Source organism: Bos indicus x Bos taurus, chromosome 6 (assembly GCF_003369695.1).
Source record: "Bos indicus x Bos taurus breed Angus x Brahman F1 hybrid chromosome 6, Bos_hybrid_MaternalHap_v2.0, whole genome shotgun sequence".
NCBI lineage: Eukaryota > Metazoa > Chordata > Mammalia > Artiodactyla > Bovidae > Bos > Bos indicus x Bos taurus.
The window spans coordinates 57,788,052-57,810,526 of record NC_040081.1 but is presented as its reverse complement, the minus strand read 5'-3'; the positions used below and the strand labels follow the sequence as shown (position 1 = coordinate 57,810,526).

The window sequence follows — 22,475 nt, the reverse complement described above, 5'->3', positions numbered from 1 at the left end:
ATTAGAAAGCATAGATTACTTTGAACAGATGGTTAGTAAAAATATGAGTGTTAAAGACTCTGCCACTGAGGGCTCAGAGGAAGTGGAGACTATGGTAGAGAAAACATGAATTGCCTTGAGAATGCCCAAATAGTTGTAAACAAATGATTAGCAGAAACAATGGGCTTTAAAGGCACTATTGATGAGTGGTCTGGAAGAATACATTATTGGGAACGAGAGAAAAGGAGGTCCTTATTATACAAGGCAGAAGTTCTGTCGACGTTCACCTGAACAACAGAAATTGTAAATGATAAAATTGTATTATTTTCCCAGAGGAGCTGTCTAAGCAGAATGTAAATGTGAAACTTGGTTTCTTCTTGATGCTAGTAGAGAACTATGAGAAGAAAGAGATAAACTGAAGTAAAAACTATTAAAAAGAAAATTAAAGGGAATCATAACTTGGAGATTTGGTAAATTATCAGCTGATTCAAATTGCAAAAAATGCTAGAAAATAAGAGATCCACTATCAAGAAGACATGCTCTAAAGATAAGAAGGGGGTGGCAAAGCAAGCTTTGCAAATGCTCCGTAAACATGTGAATCATTACCTATAATAAATCTCTTTTATATTCAATATATCTATAAATATTTCATTGGTTCTATTTCTCTGGAGAACCCAGAATTATATATAGTCATAATGTATTATTATTTTTTTATATATTACTGAATTAACTTTATAAACATTCTGTTAGAATGTCATGAAGGATATTGGTCAATAATTTTATTTCTAATGTCTTTATCTGGCTTAGGTTTCAAGGTAGGCTAGCTTCATAAAACAAATTTTTGGAAAGAGTTTATCTAAGATCAGTTATTTATTTATTATTTAGTTCTTAAAAAATTGACCAAGTTCAGTAGCAAAATAATCTGACCCTGGAGTTTTCTTTGTGTAAAGATTTTAGAGAAAAATTCAGCTTTTCTAATGGAAATAGAGCTATTCATTTTTTCTATTTTCTCTTGTGTCAGTTTGGGAAAGTTGTATCTCAAGAAAAAATTTTTTGTTCTAAATTATCAAATTTATTGTGAATTGTGTCTAAAGCATCTCTTTTATTCTATTCATGTCTACAGGCTGTCTACTGCTATTCCGCCTTTAGTTCCTGATATTCATAATTTGCATTCTTTCTCCTTTATTCTTGATCAGTTTACAATGGTTTTACCAATTGTAGAAGGTTGAGGAAATAAAAATGATGCATAATTCAGAGAGCTTAGGTTTACTTGTGTACTAAGAACTGACATGTATTATTTCCCAATTTCTACTACTGTTAAGTCATTTCAGTTGTGTCCGACTCTGTGCGACCCCATAGATGGCAGCCCACCAGGCTCCCCCATCCCTGGGATTCTCCAGGCAAGAACACTGGAGTGGGTTGCCATTTCCTTCTCCAATGCATGAAAGTGAAAAAATAAAGTGAAGTCACTCAGTCGTGTCCAACTCCTAGCGACCCCATGGACTGCAGCCTACCAGGCTCCTCTGTCCATGGAATTTTCCAGGCAAGAGTACTGGAGTGGGGTGCCATTGCCTTCTCCTAATTTCTACTAAAGGATCATATAATAAAATATTTATTGCATGTAAAATCATACAACTATTTTCCTATTTCTCAGCCTTTCTCCATTTACTAATCTACAGAAAATAATGCAAGAGCAGATGAGTTATATGGAAAAAAAGCCATTGAGTTTGACCAAAACCTATCATTACAGCATCAAGATTAGGCAACATATCCTAGTGGTTAAGAGCTAAGCTTCTGGAAATCAGACAGACTTGTGTTTATATATTGGCTCTAGTGCCTGCTATCTGAGGACTTTAAACAATTTACCTTATTCTTCCAAGCTCATAATGTTCCTAGGATTAAATAAAATAATACATGTAAAGCATTAAGTATAATTATTGACCCAATGTGTTCAAAGTATTTTAGGCTCTTATTTCTATCACTTTTTTGTTGTTGTCGTTCAGTTGCTAAGTTGTGTCTGACTCTTTGTGAACCCTTGGACTGCAGCACGCCAGGCTCCTCTGTCCTTCACTATCTCCCGGAGTTTGCTCAAATTCATGTCCACTGAGTCAGTGATGTTATCTAACCATCTCATACTCTACCACCCCTTTCTCCTATTGCCTTCAATCTTTCCCAGCATCAAGGTCTTTTCCAATGAGTCGGACCTTGATTCATGGACCTAACCTTCCAAGTTCCTATGCAATATCATTCTTTACAGCATTGGACTTTACTTTCACCACCAGACACATCCACAACTGAGCATCATTTCCGCTTTGGCCCAGCTGCTTCATTCTTTCTGGAGCTATTAGTAATTGCCCTCTGCTCTTCCCCAGTAGCATATTGGACACCTTCCAATTTGGGGGGACTCATCTCCTGGTGTCATATCTTTTTGTCTTTTCGTACTGTTCATAAGGTTCTCATGGAAAGAATACTGGAGTGGTTTACCATTTCCTTCTTCAGTGGACCAGGTTTTGTCAGAACTCTTCACTATGACCCGTCGGTCCTGGGTGGCCCTGCATGGTGTGGCTCACTGAGTTACACAAGCCCCTTCCCCACGACAAGCGTGTGATGATGAAGGGGTTTCTATCACTACCATCTCTATCACTAACCCAGTCGGATTTAATCTTAGATAACAGAGTTTAGCTTATTTTGTGTGTTTTTTTCCCCTCCTGTTATTCATTGTCTAAAGAATTTTTACTTCCTGTCCTAAAGTTTGTGAAATGCTGCTCAGCATTATTTTACTAGTACATGGTTGTAAATTATCTTGAGAGAAATTTTGACATCAAGTGGAATGTTGTCCTTGATTGATTGAAGAGATTTCTGTACCATTTCATTTGCATAGTTCTTTGGGGAAGAAGAGGGTATGACCAAGACTTTTTCCACGTGTTCTTGAAAATTATCTAAATAAGAACAAAAAGGACATTAAAATATAGCCCCAAGCAAACAGGAAACTGACTTTTTCTTTCGGGAACTTAGTCAAAAGCCAACTTTTTGTGGTTTCTGTGAAGGTTCCTCCCACAAAGTTCAGATATTCGTCTTACATTTTCAGTCTCTCTTTTCCTCATCTTCCAGGCTACCTGCAAAGACCTCAGCCCTTCATTCACCTCCCAGAAATTGCCTCCAAAGATGCCTGCACAGATTTTTTTTTTTATTCTTTATTTTTCTTACAAAACAGAATTTTTTCTTCTGTCTAAGATGAAGACAATCTCATAGAAATACCAGACAGCCACGCTGGCTTCAGGCAACTATAAATAATTTCCCTATCCACAACCAAATACAAGTATCTGGCATGCTGTTTATATAGCCCATTAATCATTATTTAGTCAAAGGAAGTGTCAAGCAATGGACAAGCCTGGACAGAAGATGCGTCTTTTGTGGAGAAACTCTTTTGCCTTGTTATACAACTACAGATATTTTATAGCCATCATGATTTAGGATAAGACTGTTAAGTTATCCTCAAACTCATGGCAAGCTTTTGACTTTAAAAAAGTGACAGAGCTGGGTCAATTTATTTGGAGAAAAAAAAAAGAGAATTTGAGGGGCACATACTGTTTGCTTTCCTCATTGCAAGTTCTTTTTTCTTTAAAAATATATATTCAACATGTTTTCATTGTAATGTGAACCTGAGTGTGTAGATTGTTTTGTGATCTATTTTTTCACTTCTTTCCATTTTCTATACATAATAATACAGATTATATCAGTCCATTCTAAAGGAGATCAGTTCTGGGTGTTCATTGGAAGGACTGATGCTGAAGCTGAAACTCCAATACTTTGGCCACCTCATGCGAAGAGTTGACTCATTGGAAAAGACTCTGATGCTGGGAGGGATTGGGGGCAGGAGGAGAAGGGGACAACAGAGGATGAGATGGCTGGATGGCATCACCGACTCGATGGACATGAGTTTGAGTAAACTCTGGGAGTTGGTGATGGACAGGGAGGCCTGGCATGCTGCAATTCCTGGGGTCGAAAAGAGTTGGACACGACTGAGCGACTGAACTGAACTGAACTGAACTGAACAGATTATATATTTGTCATCATTGACTAAGGAGCAGTAAATCAGGTTACAATAATTTAGTGTGCTTAGCTATTCTCCTATTGGTGAGAATTTGAATCGTTTCTAATTTGCTAGCTACTATAACAGATATTGGACAAATAACAACTTCGTTAGGCTTCCTTGGTGGCTCAGACAGTAAAATCTGCCTGCAATGCAGGAGACTTGGGTTTGATCCCTGGATCAGGAAGATCCCCTGGAGAACAGAATGGCAACCCATTCCAGTATTCTTTCCTGGAGAATCCCATGGACAGAGGAAACTTGTGGGCTACAATTCATGGAGTCACAGAGTCTGACACGACTGAGCGACTAACACTAACACTTACTTAAGGACTTCATTATCTTAATTATCCTCTCTCTTTTGGGGTTATTTTCTTTGTATATACTACCAACAGCTCTGTATATCATATTAAAACTTTCTTTTGGGGGGATGATCTGAAGGAAAGCTTTATTTTAAATTAATTCTTTGTAATCAGATTTTACTTCAAATATTTGAGCACTGGTTTATTTTTTACAACCACATTCCTTACTTTTATTCAACCTATGAGACATTCCAGAATCATAGAGTCAAAATAAGAACTTTGGAAATAGCTTATTCAACTATTACTATTGTACCTTACGTATTATACTAATCCCAATCCTCCCCCCTTTTTATAAATGAGGAAAGTGAGACCTGGAACAGAAACTCTGAGAGTGAAATGCTAGTACTTTCGTCTTGTATTTGAATATGACATTTTGCATTTTGAAAGTTTTACCTTGAACTATTACCTATAATTACCCCATTATATTGTCTCAATGGTCCCATGAAATTAAAAAGACAAACTTGTTGCCTTTTTAAAATTTTACTTTGATTTTTGGAGGAGACATTAAAACCTTAAAGTCACAGAGTTAACTTTTTTTTTAACTTTTTATTTTGTATTGGGGTATAGCCAATTAACAAACAATGTTGTGACAGTTTCAGATGAACAGCAAAGGGACTCAGCCATACATATACATTCTCCCCCAAACTCCCCTTCCATCCAGGCTGCCACATAACATTCAGCAGAGGTTCTCTGTGCTATACAGGAGGTCCTTGTTTGTTATCCATCACACAGTTAAGCCAGAATACAAACTCATTTTAGTGACTTCTTTTCCATGATTCTGTCCTCAAGACTACAAATATTCCAAAATTAGAAACATAAATTAATTCACATGTGTGGGAATGTTAACTTGCTACTTTTTATAACTGTTATAAAACTGTAGACTTTCCAACACTGGATTTTATCATTTCAAATATCTGATCATTAAAAACATTATTCTGATTAGATAAGTGGGCAGTTTATAATTTAGAAATTAATTTTGTAAAGTATTTATTGGGTGCCTTCTATATGTCAGACACTCTCCTCAGAACTAGGGATTCAGAAATAAGCAAAATAGACACAATCCTTGCCCTTATGGTTAATATACATTGAATTAAAATGTTCAACCTTACTAACAATCAAATGTGCACATATAGAAATGCAGCAACCATGTACTTTTAATTATTATTGTATCATATTAGCTCTTTAAAACAAAAAGAGAAAATGCTCAAGACTTCCAAGTGTGTACGAAACTGATATCTCATACACTAGATTAGAGGAACTCCAAGATAGAACCCTCTGCTGGGAAAGAAATTTTGCAATAGAAACAGAGCCTATGAAATGCCTATAGGTTTTGGTTCAGAAGTCTCACTCCTTGGAATCTTAACAGAAAATACTAGATGCACAAAGATATTCTTTTCAGAGATCTTCATAATAGTTTAACATTTTTTTAAAAGGAAGGATGATGATAAGAACAAGGAAGAAAAACATGAGGTATCCACACGATAGACTTAAATATCAACTTTCAGATAAGACATTTTAAATACTTTGTATAGGGGGAAAAAAAAAGACTATGTAAAATGGCATAGTCAGTATGAATATGCCTCTCCTGGAAGGAGAAATATCAAAATGATAATATTATGGGTAGTTTATTTTTTACCTCCTGTTACATTTTTTGGTACTTTTTAGAGTTCAACAGCAAGATTTTATTACTCTTATCAACAGGAGAAAACTTTAGCTCTCCATCCCTCACCCCCCTCCCCATACCCTCCCACTCACACTCACTGTATTCCCACCACCACCAAATAATGTCTTAGCCACAGCTGTATTTGTCTTTGTGGAGTTGCAGCACTGAAAATGCTAATGGGAAGAAAAGGGTACCAGAGGATGTGTGAGAACTGTGTTTTCTTTTTCTCAATTGTCATCTTATATTTAACTCTGAATAATTCTTTTCCCCTCTTTTATCATATTTGTGCCGGACTTACATATAACAGAGGTCCCCAAAGAGAATTTAAACATTAATGTTAGGTTAAAACTTCATCCTACTGCCTTTATACACTGGATCAGAGCCCACACGTATCATAAATGTACCTGAAGTTTCATTCAAACAGCTTTGCGCAACTAAAATTAATCTCTTACTGGGTAAGCGCCCTGTGTCCCTGATCCCATATTATCCTCCAGCCCTAGTCATCCAGAAAAGGTGGAAATGAATCCTAGCAAAAGGCTCAAAAAAACCTGCCAGATGCACAGGAGGAAATGTCTTTATTCAGCTTTGTCCACAGCTTTTCCATGAACTGCTGTGGGTTTATCTGGATGGAATGTTCCGTGCTGGCAATGGCAAGGTCAACTCAAGAGTTAAACCTGACCAGGTCAGAAATGTGCTAGGGAGTGGTCTGAGGGACTGGAGGGCGTGGAGGTGGTGGAGGGGGTGGGGGCTGGCAGGCACTCAGGGGGTTTGTGATCCTGTCCATCTGTTCTCAGGGCCTTGAGAGACTTCCGATGACCTGCCCCTCCTCTCCTCCAGTCGCTTCTGCTTGTCTTGATGCCAGATGCCATGGAGCTGTTAGGATCACTGATCTAAATGCAATGAAACAGTAGAACGAGTTTTGGTTACCGATGGAATTTCCACCCAGTAGCAATTTGTTGTTGATGCCTTCTGAATCCTTAAAGAAAAATCCTTAATAAGCTTATGTTTAATATTGCACTCAATTGGAAATATTAGCTAGGAAAGCCTAGCTCTGAAGGATTTAGATTATATATGTTTATTTCTTTTATTACTAATGCACATTTATATGTGTGCATTATTTAACAATTAGATTCAGAACAAAATATTATTATACTATATCATGTTGTATTATTGAGTGCATGCATGTTCAGTCACTTCAGTTGTGTCTGACTCTTTGTGACCCTATGGACCATAGCTCACCAGGCTCCTCTGTCCATGGGATTCTCCAGGCAAGAATACTGGAGTGGGTTGCCATGCCTTCCTCCTGTTGTATTATTATGTTATACTAAATAAAACCTTTAAGATGAAACTAATTCTCAATGCCCAAATAGTTTCCAAAAGAAAATATTTAATATAAATCAACTTGGAACTCTGACAATGCACCTTGTATTGAGTAAGTTCTACTGAAATATTTGTATTCAACTGAAAAACATGCTAGAAAGAGAAGCAAGGAGTCAGGACGCTGTGTGAAAACTCTGGTCTGGCTAACCAGCTGCAGAATTTGGGGAAGAGTTTACTCTCCACCTTTGAGCCTCAGCTTCTGTATGTGTAAAATGAGATCATTGTAAAACAAGAACCTCAAAGTCTTCATCCAGCGTTCTGACACAGAGCTGATGGGCTGGGCTCTCAGGAGTCTATGTGTCATCCATGGTGGTTACTAAGGAAAGGAATTCCAGGGTCCACACTCTTGACTGCCTCTACTACATCTAAGCATGTGCTATTGATGATGCAAGAGTGTGTGTCCATGACTTCAGGCAAACATACATGTTCCAAAGACTAATAATAGTGAGACACAAGGAGGGACAGGAACCAGAGAGAAAAAGATGGTTCTGGGGTTGTGGGCAGGGCCAAACATCATTGAATAGAAGCACAGCATTGAGAGAAGCTAGCCTGAGCACCAGTCCCCATAGCGAGACCCTATCTCCTCTGCCATCCCTTAGAAAGGACCACTATAATCCGCCCTCACCAAGAGTAAACAATTCCTTTATCCTCCATGATTTTGAGGTTGGGGCTTCCCTGGTAGCTCAGCTGGTAAAGAATTTGCTTGCAATGCAGCAGACCCTGGTTTGATTTCTGGGTCAGGAAGATCCCCTGGAGAAGGGATAGACTACCCACTCCAGTATTCTTGGGCTTCCCTGATGGCTCAAATGGTAAAGAATCTGCTTGCAGACCTCGATTTGATCCTTGGCTTGGGAAGATCCCCTGAAGGAGGGCATGGCAACCCATTCCAGTATCCTTGCCTGGAGAATCCCATGGACAGAGAAGCCTGGCAGGTTAAAGTCCATGCAATTGCAAAGAGTCGGACAAGACTGAGCAACTAAGCACGACACAGCACAAGATAAGAATCCCCCCCAACCCTCCTCCCCAGGGTTCATAACTGGCCCTTGAAATTCCAGCAGCAAAATACATATAGGCTTATGATGGTTTATTACAGTAGAATTATTCGTTTATTTCACCAGCTCTTGCTGGGCATCTTTTTATTGCCAGAAAGCTGTGGAGACTGGAGGCATAAAGAGGGTATAGTCCCTACCCTCAAGGATAGCAAAGACTTGCACATAACCATTAACTCCTTCTCAGTTCTATGGGATTTACAACGTGCAGTAGAGTCATCAGAGACATGATCATATGGTACCTACAGTGATGTCTTCTTACATCCATATACTATCTCCTGGGCCAGTTATGAAGTTGCTGACTTTCAGTGTGAAGTGCCCCCTTCTCTGCTCTGCAGCTGGGTTCCTGCAGACTGCAGCTCTTCTCTGCCAGAGGGCTCTGTGCTAGTTTCTGCCGTCATAGCTGCAAGGCTGAAAGAGGAAGAGCCTCGCTTTGTCTTGTCTGCCTCCTGGTCCTGGGAGTGTCACTCCAGCCAGGCTTCTTCACTCCAGAAGTGACAGTTCCTTCCCAGAGCAATAACTGAATCCAGTTTGCAGTTTTCCCAACACTTAGAATCCGCTTTGTGGAGTGGACCGCCAGGACCACAGCTGGCAGTAGGCTTCGCCGAGTCTGGGTCCCACAGTCCTGGGAGCTCAGAGACACCAGCACCAGCAAGTAGCATCCACTCTTCAGAGGTCCAAGTTTCAGTTCCATGGGGCCTGCCCTCGTGATTTCTAAGTTTTAATCATGTAACCTCTTCCCTTTGTTTCCTCAGCCCTGGGGGCGGTAGCTACTTCCTGCAGTGACAACCTCCATGGTATCTGAAGACTTCCCTTTTCATCTTTCACTTACCTGTGAACATCTCCAAATAAGGGATTTGGTTTCTGTCTCCTGATAAGACTCTAATGGATGAGACTCCTTAGATAAATTGAGAGTCAGGAGAGAGAAGAGTGAACATCATGAGTTTTGGAGTCACCCAGACCTAGATTTGAATTATGGTTCTGATCTTCCTGACCCAGGCGTGGAACCCGTGTCTCTTATATTTCATGCACTGGCAGGAGGGTTCTTTACCACTAGCGCCACCTGGGAATCCTTCTTATACTTTTAACAGCTACCTAATTCCTTCCAGCCTTGATTAGCTGCTAACAAAGATGGGGTTTCCAGCTGTCGTGAGGCTAGCTGAAGGTCTTGGCACAAATGGCCTGCTCAGTGATAGCAGCCGTAACCATTACCAGATTGTTAGCTTCTAAGGCCAAAGCCAAGGTCTTGTACATCTTACCATTCCCAACAGGATGTATCATAAATCTATTTATGTGAGATATACTTAATAAGGTGATACTGAATGAAAAAAGTACTTAAGCTATTCATGGATGAAGTGAAGTACTTAACTTGCACAGATCCAACATGAAACCCTTTGTGGTGGTCAGGTTTTATCTTGAAGTTATGGTTTAGAACATCTTTTAAATTGCTATTTTAAAATAAAGAGTAGTGAATTGACCTGGATGATAAGAAAAGAAAATCTGTGTCATTCATTCTTCTATCAGCCTGGCAAGTTGTCTCAGAGCCTGACGAATAGGATGTCAGAATGTACCATAACTTCCAGAAAGAAGCCAAATTGGGTCGGCGAGTGACACATTTGGGGCTCTTCCCAGCTACAAAGCAGACACTAGTTTTGTTTTTTGTTTCATGGAATACGTCATAAAGAGAAAGATTTTGACAACTCATATAATCAGTGATATCTCTTCTGAGTGTTGAATTCAAGACTCTAATGTAAACCCTGAAAATGAACGAGGTCCCAAAGGAGTGTCCGGGGCCTTCGCAAGTCACTGTGGATAAAAGTCGTTCCAATGCCAGAGGGGAGAACAAAGCATCTATTCTTTTCAGTACAACAGATAGATAGACACCCAATCTGGGTAACGGCTGTGTACACAGGAGAAGGAGGAAGTCCGCAGTGCTTTCTTGTTTCACATTTAGGGTTGTGTGGGGTGGGGCCTGATAAAGGTATTTGCGTCTAAGTGTGGAAGGCTTCCCCAGTCCTGAAGGCCTGGATGGGGATGTGGAAGAACTCAGTTCATTCCAGAACATTGCCTTCCCACAAAAGCCTACAACATCTATAAAGAGAAAAACAGCTGCCCCAAGATCCTAAATCATTCGTTTCTCAAATAAGCCATGAATCTTAGCTAACCAGGGGTGCAGGTTTGAAAGAACCATAGTTTGCTATCCTCTTGAATGGCTTTCCTAGCCTTGAAGTAGCTTTTGATTTCTTTGTGAAACAGTGTGACCCTAAACACAGGAAAAGAGACTGCAGCGTGCAGGAAGAACCGGAGAGCTAGTCATTCTGTTTCCAGAAGACTTTTCTTGTTTCCATCCATTTATTTGGGGGTTGGCCAAGGCCGTGTCCTCCAGAAAGCCTTTTCTGAGCATGCACCCTTCTCTTAGAGCAGGTGAGCATTGCAATGAACACAGAATCCCACCTGGACTGTGAGCCAGACACTGTGTTTGCTCTCTGACAGTCACACACACACAACACACACACACACTGCACAAAAGAGAGAGAGAAAGAAAGAGGAAGGAAGGAAGAAAGGAGGGAAGAGAGGGAAAGAAAGGAAGAGAGAAGGAAGGACAGAGACAGAGGGAGGGAAGCAGGAAGGAAGGGAGACAGGAGAAAGGAAAAGGAGGCAGATGGGAGAGAGGCAGGAAGAGAGAAAGAGAAAATTAAGAGAGACAGAATCATTCAGAAACAAAGTGTTCTCAGGCTGTGTGAGAAACAGCCATTTGTAGAGATCATTGCTACTACACAGACGGAGATTATCTTTTCTTGGATTAATCATTGCCCAGGCTGGAGGTGGAGCACCTGAACCATCTGCACAGAGCACCTGGGGAAATAAGTCTGGGTAACCTGTGAGGGTGAAGCGCTCTGACTGTGTCTTGGTTGTTCATTAGGGTGTGGAGTCACCTTCGCTGCATTAATATGCTGCAAGCTAGGGCTTTACCCCTTGGTCTGGACACATGGCTGGTGGTGGTCCACCAGGATGCCAGGTTTACAAACAGAGACAGCAACTTTCAGCAAACTGGGGCCAGGGCAGAGATGGCAGTGAGGGGAAGATTACCAGATTAGATCAAAGCCAGAGGGGACCTCTAGCTGATGACTATGCTTCAGGCATGTTCAATGACAGCAGCTTGAAGGCCAGGCAAGGCACAGAGGCCTGTGTACCCTTTAAGCTGAACCTGCACGTCGTCCGTGCCGCTGCTGCCAGTCCTCAGCTGGCTCTCAGTTATCTCAGGACACCAAATCTGTGCATCTCTGCCCCGCCATGCCCAGCCATTTCATTACCTTGTGGTTTCTTTTCCTCTTTGGTTTCCTAGCTACACTTCTTTCGAAAACTGTTAACTTTCTTAGTTAAATTAAGGTATAAAGGGAATGCTTACATCTTAGCTAGGTAACATAAAGAGAAAAAAAAGCACTCATACGTAGACTAGGCATAAGTGAACATACAATCGTATGTCTGTACAGGCTTGGGAGCAGTGGAATGCTGTTCAGTCCCAAGTCTTTAACTAACAGCCTTAGACAGGAACCTCCCTGGTGATCCAGTGATTCCATGAAGGACGTGCAGGTTCGATCCCTGGTTGGGGAGCTAAGATCCCACCCACATGTCTTGCTGCCAAAACCCATAAAACAGAAGCAATATTGTAACAAACTCAATAAAGACTTTAAAAATGGTCCATATTAAAAAAAAAAAAAAAAACCCAAAATCAAAAAAAAAAAAAAAAAAAAAAATAGCCTCAGACAAGTTAACCTCTCTGAGCCTTGATTTCCCTGTCTATTAAATGAGGGTGATAATCATACCCATTTCACAAGACTGTGATAATAAAGATCAAATAAGTTAACAGGATTGTGGTAGAGGCTGCTCCACGTCCATCTGTAATACCTATTCCCTCCTTTTTTCTAGTAATGAAGTTTTACCTGGATTCATGGCCATCTGAAGGAAAAATTACATCTCTGAGTGTCCCTGCAGTTAGTAATTCCATTTGACTCAGTTCTAACCAATGAGTTACACATGGGGGCATGGTGGTCAACTTTTAGGAAATGTTCTTAAGCTGGAAAAGAAATGCCTTCACATCTTCTTCTTTTCTTGCTCATTAGAATGTGGAAGTGATGGCTAGAGCTTGAGCAGCCTTCTTAGTCCAGTAGACAGTGCACTAACCATGGTGGAAGAGGCATCCTCAATATGAGGATTAGGAGAATATGTTGCCTCACCAATTTAGGGACAACGCCCTTTGTCAGCTCGGAAGCAGTTATGGAACGAGAACGACGCCCCTTTTCCCTAGGCAACATAATTCTCCTAAAAGAAAAGGGGGGAATGAGAGAGTCATTTCCTAGGCAGGTTGATAAGGAGTCTAAGGGTCCCCAAGGAGAGAGGGATCTGGAATTCTCAAGGAGGAAGAAAGGACAAACTTTTTTCCTTCTACATCCCTTAGGATTATATAACAATAATGTATCCTGCCTGAGGACAGTCTCTGGATTAAACCTTCTGGTTAATTCTGTTACCTTAAAATGTAGATTATGGGAGTAGGTCTGGTGAGGTCTTTACAACCTCCAGACATTCTTTGGATTCATTGGAGAGTATATAACTTCATTGCCTACACTAGCAAGTGGGTACTCTTTCTGCCCCCTTCTGATGCCTATGTCAGAAGCTTTCTCTATCTCCTTTATACTTTGATAAAACTTTATTACACACACACACACACAAAAAAAGAATAAAGAAGACTGGATTCCTGTAAAGTTTGAGGGTGCCATTATACAGCCCTTAAGTGCCTACTTTGGGATTCATTACAAAAGAGTAATGAACTAACTTTTGAAAAAAAAAAAAAAAACCATTTTGAGAGAGTCCTCAGGTACCATTACACTACAATCTAACTAGGGCTATAGAGTATGCAGAGTGATTAGAATAGGAGAGATCTTATTGTCATTTTTTCTGATTTTTAGGAAATACATATCAAAGTTCTCAAAATTACAGACATGAAGCAGATGGGTCAAGAGGGCCAAAGAGGGAGTATTGCTCTACCCCTCCATGACCTTGGCACCATTCCCAAGGCTATATGGATAGGACAAGAAATACAGTCTTTACCAGGCAGAGGCTATGGGCCACCAGCCAGAAGGGAGCACTCAGCCTCCTGGCCTCACTTTATCCCCACTGCTAATCCTCTTCTGCAAGCAGCAGTATGACCTGGAAAGGGGGAAAGGACAGAAAGTGCCCCCATGAACCACACAAACTTCGGACATCAGTAGATCTGAGTTTGTGCCCTGGCACCTCCATCCACTTGCTGTGTGACTTTGGGCTAGTTTCGAACCTCTCTGAGCTCCAGTGTCTTCACATCAAAATGGATCATGGGATATTACTCGCTCCTTGGCGTTGCTGTAAGACTTAAACAAAATGTCAAGTTTTGAACATAGTGCCTGACACATTATAAGTATTTGGTAAATGTTTAGATGTGAAACCTGAACTTCATCTCACCATTCCCAACCACAGCCACAGGCTTCATCCAGAACCATTTGACTCTCTGCAGCAAGGACTCTTTCCCCAGCTGTGCCTTTTGCTCACTACTCTCTACACATAACTCCATTGCTTCTTTCTGTCTCTCCTTATCTTCCACAGATTTTCCAGGCACCTTTAAGTCCTCCTTGACTTTCAGCCCGGGGCAGTCTCTCTCTCTTTTTCCTGGACGGTGCCAGCATTTGATGTCCAACCACTCATTAACATTTACTGCCTCAGATTGGTATTGAATTTCAAAGTGCGTGTCTCATCTTGCCAGCCTTACCTTATGCTCTACACAGGTGTGGCTCATGCCTGTTGCACCTTCTATCCCCTCAGCCCTTAACTCAATGAACACTTGCTGAGCAAGGAAACCAAACCCAATTATCCAGAGCCCTCTAACTAATTTCTCTTTTGGAGTCCTTTTTGAACCTACATGCCTATTGGGCGGGCTTCCCAGGTGGCACTAGTGGTAAAGAACTCACCTGACGTGGATTCTCTCTGGGTTGGAAAGATCCCCTGGAGGAGGGCATGGCAACCCACTCCAGTATCCTTGCCTGGAGAATCCCATGGACAGCAGAGCCTGAAGGCTACAGTTCATGTGGTCACAAAGAGTCAGACAGGACTGAAGCAACTCAACATGCATGCATGCCTATCGGGCATCAGTGTTCCTCAGAGTTCAAAGCACATGGACAGTGGTGCCTTCCTGTGACATCATCAGGGGTTCAGTTACCTTTGCTCCTGAGCATCCAACTCAGGACCAATAGCACAGATTGCTTGGCTGACCCTGGTCAGTCGTGGGGAATAAGAGGAAAGGTGAGAGAGGATTTCACTTAGAAGAAACTCATTACTCCAAACAAGTAAGATGATGTAGAGAAATGTTTTAGGGGTGGTAAGTCAATACTAATATTTGGAGTTTGGGAGCACATGGGATTTGTCTTTTCAAAGAAGAATACTGCGATGGAAGCCATCACTATTGTTTTGAATACGAGAATGCTTTTGTCTTTTAAAAATCTATTTATTCTTGACCGCACTGGGTCTGTGTTGCTGCCTGAGGCCTTTCTCTAGCTGTGGCAAGCCAGGGCTTCTCTCTTCTTGCCGAGCACGGGCTCTAGCATGCACGGGCTTCAGTAGTTGCTGCATGTGTGATCAGCTGCTCCCTAGCATATGGGATCTCAGCTCCGGGTGCTAAGTCGCTCCAGTTGTGTCTGACTCTATGTGACACCATGAGCCTGCCAGGCTCCTCTGTTCATGGGATTCTCCAGGCAAGAATACTGGAGTGGGTTGCTATGTCCTCCTCCAGGGGATTTTCCTGACCCAGGGACCGAACCTGCATCTCTTACACCTCCTGCAATGGCAGGCGGGTTCTCTACCACTAGCACTAGCTTGGATCAAACCTGTGTCCCTGCACTGGCAGACAGATTCTTAACCACTGGCCCATCAGGGAAGTCCCTGCATTTGTCTTTTTAAACAGGTATGCTGGACTTGTTTCTTGTGCACGCTGTCTCCAGTGCCTTAAGGGAATGAACAGAATGGCAAGAGCACTGAGCTGGTCACTCTGGAACAGGGTTCCTCCCCGGGACCGGAGGCACTGCCTTCCTCCAAGGAAGCTGGAAAGATCCACAGGACTGTTAGGTCATCCCAGCTGCATGGTGGGACAGAAATATTACAAAAGGAATTCTCCCGCCATCACTATCGCTTTTCAGGTAATTGAGGACTCATTAGGGATGCTTGTTAACAATACAAATTCCCTCGTTTCTAACTCCAGCCTACCCACCCCCAGGGACTCAACAGGGCTATGGTACGACTCAGGAATCTGCATTTCCACCCAAACTTCAAGTGCTCTCGATGCAGGGCATGGCTCACAGACTACACTTTGAGAAACACTGCTTTAAAAGAAAGACCTTTCACTCTGAACAGGAGCCACTACTGCCTTCCCTCTTGCACCCCTTCCACCTTAGATGTGGCAATAATAAAGCAATGAGTTAATCATCTCAGTTAAAATGCAGACAGAGCAGTAATTTGAGTACAGTTTTGGACTAGAGACACTCCAGTTCTGGAGGTGTGTGGGTGGTTGGCCCTTTCAAGGCAACTTGCTCTGAAGGGTGGGTCAAAATGTTTTGGCGGGGGGGTGAAGGGCATGTCCTGGAAGTGCTCCCTAACTGTGGACAAGAGAAGGACATTGGCCACCAGCTGCTGTGGGAAGGTGACTCATCAGCCTATGTGGCAGTAACCACTGGCTGGCGGAATGACTCCCTTGGCCGTGGGGGGCCGTGGGGGAGGTGATGGCTGTGACTGGAGAGAGCAGTGCATTCCAGAGGAGAACCAGACCTCCTGCAAGGATGCCGATCTGTGCTGTCAGTCACCTTGGCAGCAACGGAGGAGGGAGAGGGAGGGGTAGATGAGCGGTCTCAGCAAGATGGCAGAGGCACCATTTAGTCATTGGTGTGAACAGCCTTATGTTCACTACCCCGGACTCACCCTGCCTCCTTCTCTCCCCCATCTCTAAATCCAATGACTAAATCTGGTTCATTCTACACTTTAACGTCTTCCAGGTGCCCCCTCTACCACTACCTTTGTGTCACTGCCGTCATATACCACCCATCTTTCTCTTTCTGTGTATCCCCACCATTATGACCCAGGCTTGAGTCCTGTCATCGCTCACTTGGACTCCTGTCCCTGCCTCCTGCCTCCCTATCTCTAATCCATCCTTCCTACAGCCACCAATGTGTTCTCTCCAAAAGTGAAAATCCAAGCATAGCATTCCCTTACTTAAAATTCACAGCTAGAAGGGGAAAAAAAAATCCTCAGCTTACCACGGCTCAGTGGTTCTTGAACTTCACTGTGCCTCGGAATTGGAATCACCTGGGGGCTTGTTAAAACACAGCATGGGGCCCTAGCTGGAATGTTCTTCACTCTTCCACATCTTCCTCCTTTACCCACTGAATTCCTGACCCTATAATCTCTGTGAGGCCTTCTCCATCTCTTTGCCTTCATCCTCACTCCACTTCCCCCACCATCATCATCATCACCACCCACACATGTTGAGTGCTTGCTATGGTGCATTCCGTTGAATCATCACGGGAAAAAAAAAATCCATGATGTGGGTCCCATTATTCTTCCCATATAATAAAGGTGTTGAAACTGGGGCTCAGATAGGTTCAGAAACTTGGCCCAGTCAGACGACTAGAAAGCAGTGAAGTCAGAATTCAGTGCCTGGGCTCAGGACCCCAGCAAATATCAACTCATCCAGATGGAATTAAACGTTTCTTCCTCAATGCTCTCAGAACACTCTTCCTGTCACACATCTAAATCCACACACAACCAGGCTGAGTTATTTGAGGGTGGGTCTTCACCGTTGTTTCCTATGCCTAGCCCATAGAGCGAACTCCATGCTGAGTGAATTATGCGCACTGGAGTGCTGGTAAACGTAAATTTTTTGATGGGCCAGAAGAAATGAGAAATATTCCAGATTACTTAAATTCCTTATAATACGCAAACTCAACATATAACATGCCAACACGTACCGTTTCATATTGGGGATACACAAGTATCACTCTATATTAGGGGAAACCCTGAGACAAATGAAAATACAAAGAACATGATTGCCATTAAGTCGTCATTTTGACCTTTCCATCTTTTAGACATATTCAAAGTACATGGAGGTTTCTCTCTGGAATAGCATGATGGCAGAAGTGTTAATTTTACAGGAAAGTTTGGTTAAGTCTTTTCTACTGATGCAGAAAAATAACTTGAGAAGTCAGCATATTAAGCAAAAAAAAAAAAAAAAAATTTACAGGAGTATGTGTTTAAGAGTGAAATTTCACATGTATTTGGAACCAAGGCTGAAACAATGCTTTCTGTAAATGAGCACCATTCACTAGAAAATACAACTTATCTTCCACATACAAATCCAAAGTATAAGCAAATGGCAACTTTTTGCTTCTCTCTTTTACTAGGAAGGAAATTGTTGCCAGCTAGCCCCCAGGGCATCTCTCCCCTGCTGCATCTTTGCTTTCCTGGGTTAAGACATTAGATTTTTGGTTAAGAAAGGGGAAAAAAATGAGAGAGTAAAAGTGACCTGTCAGCACTGATTTTCCAGAGCTAGGGCCTGCCTCATGGCTCCTCCCCATCTCACTCTGGGCTTGGGGCCATGCAGTGCCAAAGGTAGTGCTCCTTTTCCACCTGACTTCAAAGCCTTTGTCAAAACGAACCGTAAGTTAACAGGCTCTGTCAACATGGATGCCTCTTTGAAGGCACGTTAAGGCCAAGCGTCAAAGGCAGCTTGGATGGCAGTGAAACAAGAGGAAAAGCCGCACCTCTCCCCTCCTGCAGTGTGCATTCTAACTCTCTTGCTACCAACTGTACAAAACCCTGTTCTCTCTAGGCTTTGGACCCAGAGTAGCTCACTGTCTGGGCCTCTGTGTCTTCTCCCTCCACTTAGAAGCAAAGCTTTCAGGCCTTCTGGGACCTGCTGAGGCCCGGAGCTGGGGCTCCTCCTTGGTGGCAATGGGGAAGCTTGGAGTTCCTTTCACCCAGTGGGCATAGAGGTGACTTCATTCTGCAACTCCCTGAGTCTGGTTTTCCCTTCCCTACAAGTCAGTAAGCACAAATCTGTGCAGAGAAGCCTGGAGTTCTAAGCATTCGCTCAGCAGAAGGGGAAAAAAAAAAAACCAACATACCACTTTTCCAACCCAGCCCTGTTAAGGACATGGTCTCAGACATTTCCTGCCTGAGCCTCAGCGGCTTCCCTCCTCTTGCACACGTGCTCCCCCTACTGCCTGCTGCTGGCAACGCAACCCTGGCTCCAGGAGACCCAGGAACGCCCCAGCCTGGCCCTGGAAGAGCCATGTTGTAAGGCTGCAGTGGGACTGCCAAAAAATGAAACAGTGGATCCTTAAGAATTCTTCCATGGCTTCGGTGAAGGGCCCAGGCTAAGTCTTTACATTTCAAGAGTAAACTCTGTAATAAAGACTGAATAAACAAATCTTCCCTGAATAGAATTTTGCCAAGTAAATTAAATGTAGGCTTCCCTCTAAGAGTTAAATAAGTGAAAAGAGCTTTGGACTTGGATTGAGAATAGAGGACTCAGATTCAGGTTATGCTCCTTTTTTAAAAATGAGTGACCTTGGACTTAACCATTTTCAGTCTGTTTCTTCATCCATTATTTGGGCATATGGCTCATCTCTTAGTGTTGTGAAAAGTAAATGAAAGAATGTGAATGTGTGAGAAAAGTGTTTTATAACATAAAAATTTAATATGAGCTATTATTTTTTCCCTTCCAATGCAACACACACACACACACACACACACACCTCCCTCTTTCATACATTTCAGTGGAAATGGTAGGGGGAGGCAATTTAAACCCCCAAAAGGAAGTAGGACAAGGAAGCTCAGTCACAAACAGGAAGTAACAGAAATGCCATCAGAAAAAATTGGCTCAAGCAAAAGAAAAAAAAGTCATAGGTTACGTTTTAAAGATCAAGTTAGACTTAGTTCATGATTTGGGGTGTTGCACAGCCCCCTAAGTTAGGGGGTTTTCAGAGATGATTAGGTAACTCTTTTGACCTTGATTTGACCTCACAAATGGGAATTCTCCGGGGCGTTTTTTGGATCTCTGTAGTTGGTAGGTTCCTGCCTTTTTAAATGTAGGTCTCTCCTCCTTTTCCCCTGCGGCCCTGGGAGGGGCCCAGCGCCCTGAGCTGGGGCCCCGCCCTCGCCCGCGCCCCGGAGCCGCCCTGCCTCCTCTCGGATTACTCCTCCCTTCCTGGCCTCACAAACTTGCCACATTGTAGGTTGGCTTCTGCAGGAAAAGTAAGAAAAGCAGTGCAGTGCCGGCGCACAAAGAAGTTTTACAGTGCTAGGGTTCAGGTCCAACTTTCCTTCCAAATTTTTGTTAAGAAGAGACAAAATCTTGGATATTTTCCTAGGAGGAAAAAAAAAAAAAAAACAACCTAAAGGAAAACAAAATAACATGTCAGGACACATTGTGCTATTTATTTTCTTGTTTTTCCTCTCATTCTTGAAACTTCCCTTCAAAAATCTTACCACCTTTCTTGCCTCTTCCTTAATCTTGTGTGTTCTTAGCGTAGGGACAGAGAGGATTTGAAGCCTAAGGATTTTAAGCCAGAACCAAGGAGGAGGGCATGGCAACCCACTCTAGAATTTTGCCTGGAGAATCCCCCTGGACAGGGCAGCCTGCTGGGCTACAGTCCATGTGGTCGCAAAGAGTCGGACATGACTGAGGGACTAAGCACAGTATATGTCAAGCATTCCTAAATCTCGTCATCTGTTTGCAAAATCAGGGTTCCTTTTCTGGCCCAAATGAAGAGACTGGTTTCTGCCTTCTTTCCCCAGGCTTTTTAAATTAAACTACTCTTAAGCAAATTGCTTGAGGAAGGTGAGATTTGGAAAGTAAGGAGATCCATGTCCATCTAAGTGATTCAAGTTTAAGGATAGTGGCATCAGTTCAGTTGCTCAACAGCGTCCGACTCTGCCACCCCCATGGACTGCAGCACGCCAGGCCTCCCTGTCCATCACCAACTCCCGGAGTTTACTCAAACTCATGTCCATTGAGTTGGTGATGCCATCCAACCATCTCATCCTCTGTCATCCCCTTCTCCTCCCGCTCCTGCCTTCAATCTTTTCCAGAATCAGGGTCTCTTCGAATCAGGTGGCCAAAGTATTGGAGTGTCAGCTTCAGCGTCAGTCCTTCCAATGAATATTCAGGACTGATCTCCTTCAGGATGGACTGGTTGGATCTCCTTGCAGTCCAAGGGACTCTCGGGAGTCTTCTCCAACACCACAGTTCAAAAGCATCAATTCTTCAGCGCTCAGCTTTCTTTAGAGTCCAACTCTCGCATCCATACATGACCACTGGAAAAACCAAAGACGGACCTTTGTTGGCAAAGTAATGTCTCTGCTTTTTAATAGAAGGATAGTGCTGTAGAGACACAAATCCTAAAGACTGTCCCCTGTCTTGTTGCAAGTTTAGTGTACTTTGTGGCGGCCTCCGACTGTGTCTTGGTCTCCAGCTGTAGGTGTACATTTGGCAACTGTACTGTCAGGATGCTGATAATGGTATTTTCAAAGTGTTTTCACACTTGTGCTTCATAACAACCCCAGGAGCATGGTGAAGGGATGGAATTTGCTGCTGTTACAGACGAGGAAGTGAGGAGAAGGAGGGAAAAGTGATTTGTCCAAGGCCACTCAAGTGGTTCCCTACAAAACCCAAACTAAGAGGTCAAGATCTTCCAAATATTACACTGGTATTTAATGCCCGGTTTGGAAATGATTACCAACAGGCTCTACAGGCTCTTGTTTATGCCAAAACAAACTGTCTTCATTTTTAAACTAGGGTAGCATGAACATTTAAATTAACTTTTTACAAATTATGTAAAGTGTGTATCATTAGCAAAGGGACTTAGAGGCCCTTTTCAATAGACAGTATTTTTTTTAATTAAAACTTCATTTTTAATAAATTTAGGGAGGGTATAATTCACTTACATGACTGAAAATTCACAGTCCTAAAGCCCAGTACACTTGGGAAATCTTGTTGCCACCTCCTCCCCCTTCATCTCTTTTCTCCACTTCTTCTCTCCCTCACTGGTAGGTATTTTTATTATCTTGAATCCTACCCCTGTTTCTTTAGGAAAATACAGATAAGTACAAATACATATTCCTATTCTTATGTATTTACAGTCTTAAAAAAGGAACACTTTGAATTGGTTTTCTGGTCGTGGTGGTGGACTTTGCTAAACCATCTCTCTTTCCCCTGGGAAGCTCAGGGATCTGCAGACAATTCTAGTGTGACTGAGAATCTAGAGGCTTCAGCTGGCTGTAGAGGTTTCAATTGGGTAGCTTTACCTGGTAAACCTAGGTCTTGCCCTCAACCAGAACCAGATGCAGCTGCTGCAACCCTGGGCTTCGATAACATACTACTACAGGACAACTAGTTGTTTCACAAGGAGAAAGTCATCTAGATGCCCGAGTGAAACCCACATGATATGATGGCAATGTTTTAAGCAGTAATTGTCTGTTACTGTTGCTGGAAGGATGGTTAGTGACGAGTGCCATCACTATGGGACTCATTCTACTATGTCCCACTGTGACAAGGTCATAGTGCCTGACAGACAGAGGGGCCATCTCCAGTACACTCTCCAAGTAGGATTCTTCCACCAAAGGAGCTTTCACATCCTTCCTGTTATCAGTGGCACTGAAAGAAAAATCAAAGATCAAACTCAGGCTATGGCAAGGAGGAAGATCAGGGGCTCTCTGAGAGCAGGAAATCCAAGCCAAGAGCCAAGCAATGGAAGGACCAGTGTAGGTCAGAGCACCTGGGCCACCACTGCTCTAGACTCAGGAAAAAAAAAGGCACAGACCAGACCAGCAAGTGCAGAGACTGGCCAGGAGTTTACAGCAGCTCCTCCTGAGGAGGG

At 42.7% G+C, this 22,475-nt stretch overlaps 2 long non-coding RNA genes across 2 annotated transcripts in view; one reads left to right on the top strand and one right to left on the bottom strand.

The window, feature by feature from the left end:
* The window catches only part of LOC113894208, a 234,109-nt gene that overhangs the window by 194,506 nt on the left and 17,128 nt on the right, over positions 1 to 22,475 (top strand). The window lies entirely within an intron of this gene.
* Positions 4,958 to 9,247, bottom strand: LOC113894205. The gene is made up of 2 exons (XR_003511513.1): positions 8,770 to 9,247; positions 4,958 to 6,984 (listed from the first exon to the last, which is right to left on the bottom strand). It is a non-coding gene; the product is annotated as an uncharacterized LOC113894205 (long non-coding RNA).